This window comes from Euprymna scolopes, chromosome 3 (assembly GCF_053919585.1).
Source record: "Euprymna scolopes isolate OS-2025 chromosome 3, ASM5391958v1, whole genome shotgun sequence".
Lineage (NCBI taxonomy): Eukaryota > Metazoa > Mollusca > Cephalopoda > Sepiida > Sepiolidae > Euprymna > Euprymna scolopes.
Window position 1 is genome coordinate 106,093,695 of NC_136484.1, and position 12,798 is coordinate 106,106,492.

Genomic DNA, 12,798 nt, shown 5'->3' on the forward strand with positions numbered 1-12,798 from the left:
AATTATGCAATAATTGGTGTTTTTAAGATGTCTCAATTTTTGTGTCGAAAATGCTTTTTAGAAATTATATACGTACTGACCAATCACCCTACGTTGGGAAAGCTAGGCATTGTATGTACTGCGCCGAGACGTAGGCTCGTATCTGGGATAGCGATAATTCACTGGGAGAGATGCCCTCCCCCCCAGTTTTTGTTAGATATGCATTTATAGGAAAGGAAAGACTCTGATGTTAAAACACTGAAGACTCCTGTTTGCCCTCTCTTGTGGCCATGGCACCGACGAAGATTAGTAGTTGTTCCAAAACGTGTGCCTCAATTTAACCATTAAAATGGATTCTTTTAAATAGTTATGACTATAATTACCAATTTCTGAGCAATAAAAAAAGTCATTAATACAAAAAAATCTCATGTTCATGTGTATCGATCGTCATGGAGCGATTCAATATTTCCGGGGGGGGGTATTTTTATTTTTTTTATTTTTTTCGCTTAAAGCAAGGAATATTGTCATTGAAAAGCATGAGGTAGGGTTTCCTAAAGTGGGCTCGGTGAGTAATTCTGAGGGGCTTCGGAAGCCCCTTTTTAAAGAGGACCAAATGCTTTATATGGAAAAATTAAATGGCCGCAAACATTTAATCATGGATCTTTTTTACAAGAAAGAGACATGATATGTGTGTAAAGAGTTTCAGCATGGTTCATGAAAAAGAAAATTTAAAAAAACAACATAAATTAACAAAAAAAATGCAACAACACTATAAACAAATCATCTGTGTGGATTTCCGAATAACTTAGTTGGTGTGGCGAAGCTCATGAGTCCCAAATCGATATATATATATATATATATATATATATATATATATATATATATATATATATATAATTGTAGTTTATATATTTAAATTTTATTTAGAAAGTATGAATCTATATATTTACATAAGACACTCCCAGCAAAATAAAAAATGCTCAATATACTAGATAGAGCAAATACAATTAGACTTTATATTTTTAAATTTCATTTAGAAAGAAGAACTTTTACAAATAAAAAATAAGTTTTTGAAACAAAGAATACACTGTTTAAAATAATGTCCTTAATCCATGTATTTTCAATATAATTACATCTTCTCAGAGGAAAATAACTAGTAAAATATTAATACTAGTATAATAATAATAATAATATTAATATTTATGCACTTATATTGAAATTAAGCAAATAATTTGAAACATTGTATTCTTTGTTTTAAACAATAAATTTTTATTTTGAAAAGTTATTCTTTTTAAATGAAAATTTAAATATATAAACTCTAATTGTATTTGCTCTATCTAGTCTATTGAGCACTTTTCATTTGGCTGGGATCGTCCTATATAAATATTACCTTCAAAAAAGATTTTGTAAGATTTGAAACTACTGAATTCACTAATCTGTAATCTAATTCATTACATTATCGTAAAGAATATGTATATATATATATATATATATATATATATATATATATATATAGGAGTTAATAAAAAAGAGAATGAAGGTATATATAACAATATATATATATATATATATAGAGAGAGAGAGAGAGAGAGAGAGAGAGAGAGAGAGATAGATAGATAGATAGATAGATAGATAGATAGAGATTTATTCGTTTATGTAATAAAGGTTTACATCAACTAGGGATGTTGGGTAAGTGAGAATTCTTTATACCATTGTATTTCGAAGCCTAATGCTTCCTACCAGAAGAGTAGAGAAGATGCTAGGTAACATAATAATGATGCCACGTCTAGCAAAGCTCACATTACGAGCAAAATAAATTATAGAGGCTGTTTGGGGGAATTGTATTGATCTTTAGCATAAAGGGGGAGTATAGTTTATGATATATAATGCAGTAAACCTACCTACATTATATATACCTACACTCCTTGACGTGTACCCTTATTTAATAAATTAATAAATCTCTCTATCTCTCTCTCTCTATATATATTAATATATAGTTTTTATACGTTCATTTTTCTCCTTTATTGGCTCCTACATATACTCCAAATATATATATATATATATATATATATATATATATATATATATATATATATATATATATATATAAAATATTTTTATGTATGTAAGGAAAATCCTTTTTAATCAAAAAACACTCAAGGAAATTCTTTTATCAGCTAATATTTTTTAAATTTTAATTTTGTAAATAAAAAAAGTTAATAGTAAACTAAATGGATATGAATAAACGATGCACCTGTCAAAAATTCTCATCTTATTCATGCATTTTAAAAATAGAAGCGAAAGCTCTCAATCTGTGAATTTTTATGAACTTTTTCTATAAGTCTGTGAATTTTTATAAACTGGTGACGTTTAAGCTCTGCTACTATCGCTAATAAGAGCAATAACAGAATTATGCATGCATATCTACACAATCACGTATACACACACACACACACACACACACACACACACACACGTATATATATATATATATATATATATATATATATATATATAAATTTAAAATCAGTAAATTATAATTTACCATAACTTTATTATTCGACAAGATATAAAAGTTGAAAATTTAAATTATTGTTCTTGTTCCATAGTATTCTAAAGAATGGTTATTATTCCCAGAGGAAATTAGTTAGCAACATGACATTCATGGGAAAGTCATGAATTTTGTTATTAAATAAATATAAAACTATAAATTATAAAATAAGTCATATTTGTATGAAAGTTTATATTAAGTTGAGAAAAAAAGTTCTTGTGGAATTTTTTTAAAACAACTTCGTACAATTTCTTATTTCAATTCAATCTAGGACAAAAAGCTATTAAAACAGTTCGCAATATCAACGAGGCGTTTCGGTTTGAAACCACTACTTAACGTACAGCACATCGGTGGTTTAAGACGAGTCTTGAAGATGATGAACGTAGTGGTCGGCCATCGGATGTTAATACCGATCAAGTAAGAGCCCTAGCCAAAGTCAATCCAGGCACAGCTGTTCTAGAACTTGCTTCTGAATTAGACGTAAGCTATACGATAATTTCCAACTACTTGAGAGAGATTGGAAAGACAAAAAAACTTTATTAATTGCTGCTTCAAGAATTGAACAACAACGAAAAAAAATGCCTTCATGAAGTGTCATTTTCCTTTCTTTTATGCAACAAGAACGACCCGATCTTGTGACTTGCGATGAAAAACAGTTTTTTATGAAAACCGGCGACGTTCAGCTCAGTGGTTAGACGCTGACGAATCTCGATGATACTTCCCGATGTTAGAGTTCCACCAAACTGACTGTTTGGTGGTCTGCGATCGATCTTATCAATTACAGTTTTTTTTTTTAATGTAGGCAGAACGATTAAGGCAGAGAAGTACTGTCAACAATGCTTAAGAAGGTTCGACAAAAACAACCAGCATTAGTCAATAGAAAAGGTCAAATTCCCGTCCAGGACAATGCCCGACCGCATATTGCTAAACCGACCCTGCAGGATTTGAACAAATTGGGCTACAAAACTCTGCCTCATCCGCCATACTTCCCACGCCTCTCATCCAACGACTATCACTTTTTCAAACATCTCGTCAATTGTGCGCGAGGAATACTTAAAAAATCAAAGCGATCTCAAAATCTGTTCAAGCGACTTGACGGTTACCGGAACGAAAGATTTTTAGGTCAATCGCATAAATACACTTGTTCGGCATAAGCAAAAGTGTGATATGTTCATCTTAATTTAAAAGTTAAAAACCACAAGAACTTTCTTTTCAACCTGGTGTATATATATATATATATATATATATATATATATATATATATATATATATATATATATATATATATAGTAAGTTATAAAATATATATGGCGATTAAGCCACACTGAATATTCCACGTTTCATCCACTCTAGGACTCTTCAGGCTTATGCGCATAAGCCTGAAGAGTCCTAGGGTGGATGAAACGCGGAATATTCACTGTAGCTTAATCGCCATATATATTTTATAACTTACTAACTATCTCAACCTACGTATTGAACACTTTTGAAGTAAATACTTAAAGTTTACGCATAAATTTATACTTTCGTATATTAATTTTATGTGAGTAAATGAAGTAGTTATATATATATATATATGTATATATATATATATGTATATATCTGTGTGCAATAACTCAGTAGAGTACATGATAAAATCATTACTTTGTGTTCATGCACTCCAAATTAAAAATCAACAAATATTGTGGTTTACATATAGTTTAAAAAAGCATTTAAAAATTTATTTCCTACAGAATGTTTTACAAATATGTGTTGTGGGGTGCAAATCACCCCACCCCTCTTTGAGAACTAAATGGAATCCACCTGTCCTACGAATACCACTGGTATCAAAGACTAAATAGAGATATTCATACCATGTTTAACCGCATGCTACGAATACATTCCTCTCATACCACTTTAGTGGCTCCTATATTTTTTATGATAAATGCATGTTATATTTTATACACTTAACACTACTTGTGGTTTCTTTCATTTGTGACCCCTAGCACAGGTCTGCAACAACTGTCTGACGAGGACGATTCAAGAACTTTCCGGATCAATCTACAATAATTGCTAACAACAACCGAATGACGAATATTCGGGCAACGAATTCACTCTAAAAAAAAACAGCTACTTGAAAACAGCATATGTCAACCAAAACGAATCAAGAAAAAAGAACACGCAGATATTCGAAACAATTTTTTTCTTACACTCGGGGAAAAATCTAAACTTAAAAAGTACTTATTTTTCAAAAGTCCGGTGGAGAAAACTACTTGTCTACGTTTGGAAAAAGCAACATTCGAGCGTAGAAATCCACATATACGCGATAAAGAACACATTAAAAAAGGACACCAATTCTTGCCGAAGAAAGGATTTAACAAAGAGTCATCAAAAAGCCGTCCCTTGCTGTTAAAAATGCTACTAAAAGAGAAGGTAACTACGAGTTGAAACAGAACTCATACGGCAAATTGCGTGGAGAATTATTACTACTGAATTACTGAGACCAAGTTTTTCAGTAAGTAAAAAAAAAAACAACTTCTTTTCCATCTCTATAAATGCAAGTAATATTGGAAAAAAGCTTTGTCGTTCTAAAAAGCATGTCTTGCTAATACGTCGTATGGTTAAAAGGCATTAGCATTGGAAAAGGAAAAAAAATGCCTGCAAAAGTAAATGATAGTATATTTCATTTTATTCGCTAAAGCGCATATGCACAAACAAAAGAAAAAAAACGTCGGATTTTATTCCGATTAAAATAAACTTTTCATTGGTTGACGGGACTGCACGTCGAAGAAGAAAAAAGAATCAAACGATTTCGCTAAGCACGATAAATAAAGCGGTAACGAGAGAAGGACATTCTTTTTCGCACAGAGATAAAAAAAGAATAGCCAATATTAAATAAATGCTATAAACTTTCTTTCACAGATAACTAACTTTTTCTTTTTAAGGAAAAAATAGGAAAAAAGTGTATGATCAACAAAGAATTGAACCCAGTACCTACACGTTATAAAAATTGAAAAATGACAAACGAAATCTACTGCTTTCTGTACAAATGCGAACGCCGAATTATTTTCTCATGAAAAGTACCACACGAGTAATAAAATATATGAAAAAACATTCGTTAAATAACCAGGAACGAGTTTTGTAAAGTTTTTTTTCTATGGAGTTGGTACTATATGAAAAGTAAATCAACGAATTGGGTTGTTTCTGAAAAAAAAACTCATTATGTCATGAAGTAATTCCATACCGTCCAAAAAAAAAAGGACGATTTTACAAAAATTTTTAAAATGGTAAAATTCCAACAAGGTCAACACGTAGAACTTTAAAAACGGTTCACAGAAGAACAATTGGCAATGCCGAAACAAAACGACGAAATGCAACTGACAATAAAAAAACAGATGGAAGAGAAACATTTAAATTTAATTAAATATCTCGAAGAAAAACTAGGTAGAGAAAATAAAGAAAGGAACGAACAAATATTAGAATTGAAAAAATTACATTTAGAGCAATAAAAACAGTCAGAGAAAAAAATGGATTTGATAACGCAAGTTTTAGTGAATAAGTACAGCGGAGAAGAAATCATGTCTTTTTCCCAAAATGCGATCTGGTCAGCTATTGATACGTTTCACTATGCTCCTGAAGGAGCCATAACGTTTGAGGCATATTTCAGAAGATTTGATACATTTTTAAGATTGATTGCAGTGCATGGACGTATCAAAAGAAGGTTCGTTGCTATGGAAGTAAGGTACATCCGAACATAACAAATTCGTGGACTATATTTTACCAAGAAAAACCAACGACGAGGCAGTCAAACTGTTAATGGAGTTATACTGTCCAAAAGGAAGCCTCTTTAATAAAAGATGGAAATGCAGGTATCTTACACGTAAGGAGAGTCAGGACTATACGACTTTTGCGTGAATAGTTAATAAGCAACGTGACGATTTCAAATTGTCATCATTAACGGCGGACAATTTAAAGTATTTAATAGGCACACAAGGTTTGATAGCCACAAAAGACGCCGATATAAGACGCCGTGCTCTAAATTAATTGGAATTAGAACCTGATTTGACGCTTCAGAAACTGTCTGAAGATTGTCAGCGGTTCGTGACAATGAAGCAAGATTCCTGAAACATAGAGGAAGCAGGTATCGCTCACATTACAAGAATACGCTTCAAAAATAAAGGGCACTCGCCCACCTGCAATTACCAACGAAGAGGCAAAAAGAACCTTTCAAAAATTATCAGGATAGACAAAATCCTAGGACTCCCGGTAGCAAATGTGGAGAACCTCATGGGTACAAAGCATGTCAGTACCAAAGGAAAATAACATGTGACCTATGCAAGCGAGCAGGGCACAACGCCACATATCGCAGAATAAAAGTAGCGAAAAAGAGCTACGTAAAAACTGCATAAATGGACCCTTAACCAACAGAGAACATAAGGAAATATCTTACAGTCAGAATCAGAAATAAATAAGTAAAACTGCAGTTCGATTCAAGGTCGGATTTATCAATTATAAATTTTCACACGTGGAAGAGAATAAGAAATTCCACGATGACAAAGACGAATAAAGTAGCAAGACCGGTAACTGGTGAAAAACTAAATTTTGAGTGTGCGGTAGTTTTTAATGTGTCACTAAACAGAACGACAAAAAAGCTAAACGTTTTCGTTCTAAGGAACGCAACGACTTATTCGCGACCGATTGGATTCAGGAATTTGAATTATGGGACTCCCCAATGAATGATTTTTGTAACAAAGTTGAAAACCTAACGGCCAAAACCGACAAACTCAAAAAAGATCTCAAAAAATATTTCCCAAATGTTTTCTCCGAAAAACTTGGATGCTGCACAAAAATAAAGGCGAGATTTAAATTGCTGGACGAAGCAAAACCAATATTGAAAAAGATACGGTGCGTACAGTTCGCTTTGAGGGAAAAAATTGAAAAAGAATTAACACTGGGATTTTGACCCCTATTAAATATAGTGAGTGGGCAGCCCCCACCGTATACGTGAAAAACAATCTAAAGAGACGAGGGTATGCGCGGACTTTTCGACCGGATTGAATGCGGCGCTCAAGGACCATCATTACCCGCTACCAAACCCAGACGAAATATGTGCTAAGTTTAATGGCGGAAAATATTTTTCTAAAATAGACTTAAGCGATGCATACCTACAAATATCAGTAGAGGAAGAGAGCTCGAAACTTTTGTGTATCTCAACGCACAAAAGACTTTATAAATTCAATAGATTAGTATTTGGTATAAAAGTAGCACCTGTAATTTTCCAACAGGTAATTGATACTTTGCTAAGCGGTTTGTATTTCGCAATAGGCTATCTGGACGATATTTTTATGCGTAGTCAAAATGTTGAACAACATAGAGATCATGTATTTCAAGTGTTTGACAGAATAAAAGAATACGGCTTCACATTGAAGGAAGCAAAATGTGATTGGAGGGGGGGCTAATTAAACACCTGGGTCATATCATAGATAAGGACGAGAGGAAACCCGACCCAGACAGGTCCACAGCTATAAAAGACATGCCAGAACCTCATAATGTAACTACATTGCAGAGTTTTTTTAAGGCTCGCGAACTATTATCAAACGTTCATTAAGAACATGCATGAATTACGTGCGCCATTGAAAGTACTATTTACAAAGGACAAAAAATGAGACTGGACGCCTGAGTTCCAGGTACGTTTAAGAAATTAAAAGAGGTATTAACGTCAGATTTGTCTTTGACTCATTTCAATCCGAAACAAGAGATTATTGTCGCAACTGACGCAAGTTCTTAGGATCGGGCGTGTATTCTACACAAGCTGCCTGATGGGTTCACTGAGCCGATCGCCCATGCGGCAACAACTTTACTTTCTGCCGAGAAGAATTACTTCAAAATCGAAAAGAAGCCATTGGGAATCATATTTGGCGTTACAAAATTCCACCGATTTTCATACGGTTGTAAAGTCACTTTGGAAGATATAATAAGGGAGGCAGAAGAGGATAGTTCCATCAAAGAAACGAAACAAAAAATTCAATCCAATGAATCGGCGGCGGAAGATTATTCTATGTGAAATGAGGTACTATTGTACTGAGAAAGTGTAGTAATCCCAGCAATACTACAAAAGAAAATTCTAAAGGATTTTCATACGGGCACCCTGCGTCTACGCGAATGAAGAGCCTCATTGGGTCCTACGTTTACTGGAAGAATATGGACACGGATATAGAAGGCACGGTAAAGTCGTGTAACGGATGCGCATTGACTGTAAAAGCGCCCCCAATACAATTTAGCCCGTGGCCTAAAGCGGACCATCCACTTCAAAGAATACACGTAGATTACGCAGGCCCACTGAATGGAAACTATTATTTAATAGTGGTAGACAGTTTTTCAAAATGGCTTGAGGTATTTCGATATAAAAGTCCAACGACGGATTTTACAATCAATGCTCTTCGCGAATTGTACGCTAGGTTTGGTGTGGTTGATTTTCTAGTGTCAGATAATGGTACACAATTCACTTCAGCAGATTTTAAAAGCTTCTGCGAGGATTTCCAGGTTAACCACGTAGCGACACCAATCTATCATCCCCGATCGAACATCGGGCAGAGTGGTTTGTAGACATGCTGAAAAGAGCCTTGAAGAAGGCTAAAGGAACGCTCTTAGAAAAGGCGCTACAACAGTTTTTACAAGTTTACCGAATTACGCGAAATAAAAGCACTTAATCTCAAATATCGCCGTCAGAGTTAATGTTCGTGAGAAAAATTAGGCCGGTCTTCGAGAAACTTTTGCCAAAACAAGTGAAACCGCCAAATACTATAGTTCCTAAAAAGAGGTATTTACCTGGTGAAAAAGTATTTTTCAAAGTACACAAAACTAATAGTACGATGTGGGAACTACGAAAGGTCCAGAAAAGGATCGGGCGGATGGTTTGCATTATCGAAGGTCCAAGATTTACGCACAAGAAACATTTAAACCAAATTCGAAAACATATAACTGATGACGAAAAACAACCGTCTGCTGAACAAGAAGAGGTAATGGACCAGATATATGACGTTCGACTTAGTAACATCACAAGCAGCAGGATTACGCCGATGCTCTAGGAAAAGGAAAATGGCCGACCCAAAAGAGATCAACCCCAGGAAAAAAAGCTATACGATCATCCCAGGGGAATGAAAAGCTGGGGAGAAGGGTGTTGTGGGGTACAAGTAACCCCTATTTGAGAACTAAGTGGAATCAACCAGTCCTACGAATACCACTGGTTTCAGAGACTAAATAGACATTCATACCATGTTTAACCGCATGCTACGAACACGTTCCTCTCATACCACTTTAGTGGCTCCTGTATTCTTTATGATAAATACATATTATATTTTATACACTTTACACTACTTGTGGTTTCTTTCGTTTGTGACCCCAAGCACGAGTCTGTAACATTTTGTAACAGCTTAAGCAACTAATTGCTTTTACATTACTCTCAACATATAAAACAAAAATACCTACCATCGTTTTCATTTTTATGTTTTTTTTTCTCATTCTTTATCTATGGAAAAATGATTCAATGATTCTACCGCTCTACGAGGTACCACACTCTCAACTCAACTTTCCACCTGTATGAGAGTCACATACGTCTTTAAATGGAGTACTGTTGCTATATCAGGGGAGAAGCTACGCCAAGTACATTCTCCTGCCTTCATACGCTATGAAACTGGATGAAGAGCAATTAGATGTCTATATAAAAACATTTTGATTTGTAAGAGACAAAGCAATGCAGAAATCTAACGGATAGGCAGAAACTGTAGAAACTGAAGCAGTAATGGAGGAACACACAAGCTATGAGGTTTCACCTTTATAGATTTAAAAGATGTCTGTGTGTATATATATATGCCTGTACATATACGCATATATATACATGTACGTATATATATGTACGTATATATATATGTGTGTGTACGTATATATAAACGTATATATATATATATGTACGTATACATGCCTGTATACATATATATATGTACATATTATATATATAATTATGTTATATATCATATATACATAATTATATATATCATGATATATATAATTATATCATATATAATGCATATAATTATATATATATATATATATATTACAATAGAAAATGCGAATATGAAACATTATACGGTTAAGCTTAAACATGAAAAAGTAAAGAAACTATGTCAAAATTGGAAAAGAAAAAGAAAAGATGTTCTACTAAAAATATAATAAATTTATAACTTAATATATTGCAGCATTAAGAATTGATTATATAATGATATAAATTGAATATTTAAACATTCGTAATGCTGCAATATTTTAAGTTATAAATGTATTATATTTTTACTAGAATACCTTTTCCTTTTTTCCATTTTATGCAACTAGTCCTTTAGTTTTCCATGTTTGAGCTTAACCATATTATTTTCATGCTCGCAGTTTTCTATTGTAATCCATTTTTTTCCAAACTTCCAATAAATTCACTTGTTCTTCGTTTAATTTCAGTCTTAGTTTTTTGCCCCCATAATCACATATGTAACAACAATGTACGGCACTCGTCTGCTTTCAATAAAATATCTCCCTTTCATGCTTTCATTGTCTGTTTCACTTGTTACTTCTCTTTTAGCGACATCAGTGAATTAGTAGCAACAGTAGTTGATAAAGAGACGTGGTTGCTATGAAAACCAGTCATAAAAAGCGTCGCTCTCCTCCTTATATATTTTTACGACTTTTAGCACGAATAAATTCATCATAACTTTTATTTTACTGAACGAAATTGATCTTTTTTTTTTTCAAAATATAGCTGAGAGTGTGATTTGTAAACTGTAAGAATTGTTTGAAATTTGGTCGGAAAATGAGTTAGTGGTGAAGCTTTAAGCTTGTTGTAAATAACTAAAACTGCCATTTAACCATATATTCAAATATGGCAGTGTTTGAATGATAGTTATATGAATGCTTTTAGGTTACGAAACAGGTGCTGCTAAGAATTGACCATTTAACACACTGAAAGAAATACACTGTAGGATGGACATCATTTGGAATATAGACTTTTTTCAGTTAATTTGTATGCGCTCTGTAGTTACACCGAGCTTCATAAATTCAAGGATTGATATAAATTAAATGGTGAAATATAATTGAATATTTTCCCAAATATGTACACATACACACACGCACACACACACACACACACATATATATATATATATATATATATATATATATATATATATATATATATATTATATATTTTATATGCAGAATGTCCTTTCTTGTGGAATTCGCTCAGCTTACAAAACCGTAGTAAATAAACAATAAATAAATAGTTATTAGTCATAAATGCGCATATAAATAATTAATGTTAAATATTATTTTTAAAAAATAATATAAATAATATTGAATACCAAAGTTCCATATTACTAAGTTTTACATCTTCCAATTTCCGCAGAATTCGCTCAACTTCGCTCAAAGTTTTCCCTTCCAATTTCCACAGAATTCGCTCAACTTACTAGACTTCAGCAAATAAACAAAAAATAAATTAATTAAAAAAAACATCAATAATCATGGTTTGATATTATTTAAAAAATATATGAATAATATTGAGTACCAAAGCCCTATATTACTAAGTTGTATATCTGAAACAAATAAATTAACTTCCAATTTCTTCAGAATTCGCAGGTCTTGCAAAATACCAATCGTGCACGTTTGAAAATCGAACATGCCTGAGGAAGGGAAGTGCTTCCCGAAATATTGCAGTATGGATGTACTACATGAATATCTGATGTCAGTAAGAATATTCTGCAGGTCAAACATTAAATATTAGTCGTACTCAACCACATGTTGCTGTCACCCAATGTGTGTAAAAAATGGACCCTCTCATAAAAAAGGGAAACCTAAGGGATTAGTGTGGCAAACTGTGGGGTTTATTTTTCATTATTATATTTTACGCCGTAAATGCAGACATTTACTCAGATGGAAAAATAGGTATAATTATGACGCCATATTTGAATGATACATTATCGTCCGTTTAGCATGCGATACCGTTAATCTGGAATATAATTATAGCCAAAACATAGACAATCAGAATGAGCGGTATTAGTCTGCAAAGACTTTATAATTTTTGGATCAGAAAAGGAAAAGACTGTTATATATATATAATTTATGATTCCGGTACGAAGGATGCAAGCACAATATATCTATGATGTGTACATTTCTTCTCGGTGTTGACTGGGACGATAGGAGGACTTGATATTTAGAAAGAAAATAGGAACTACTTCTTCGAAAGATGGTTGCGATTG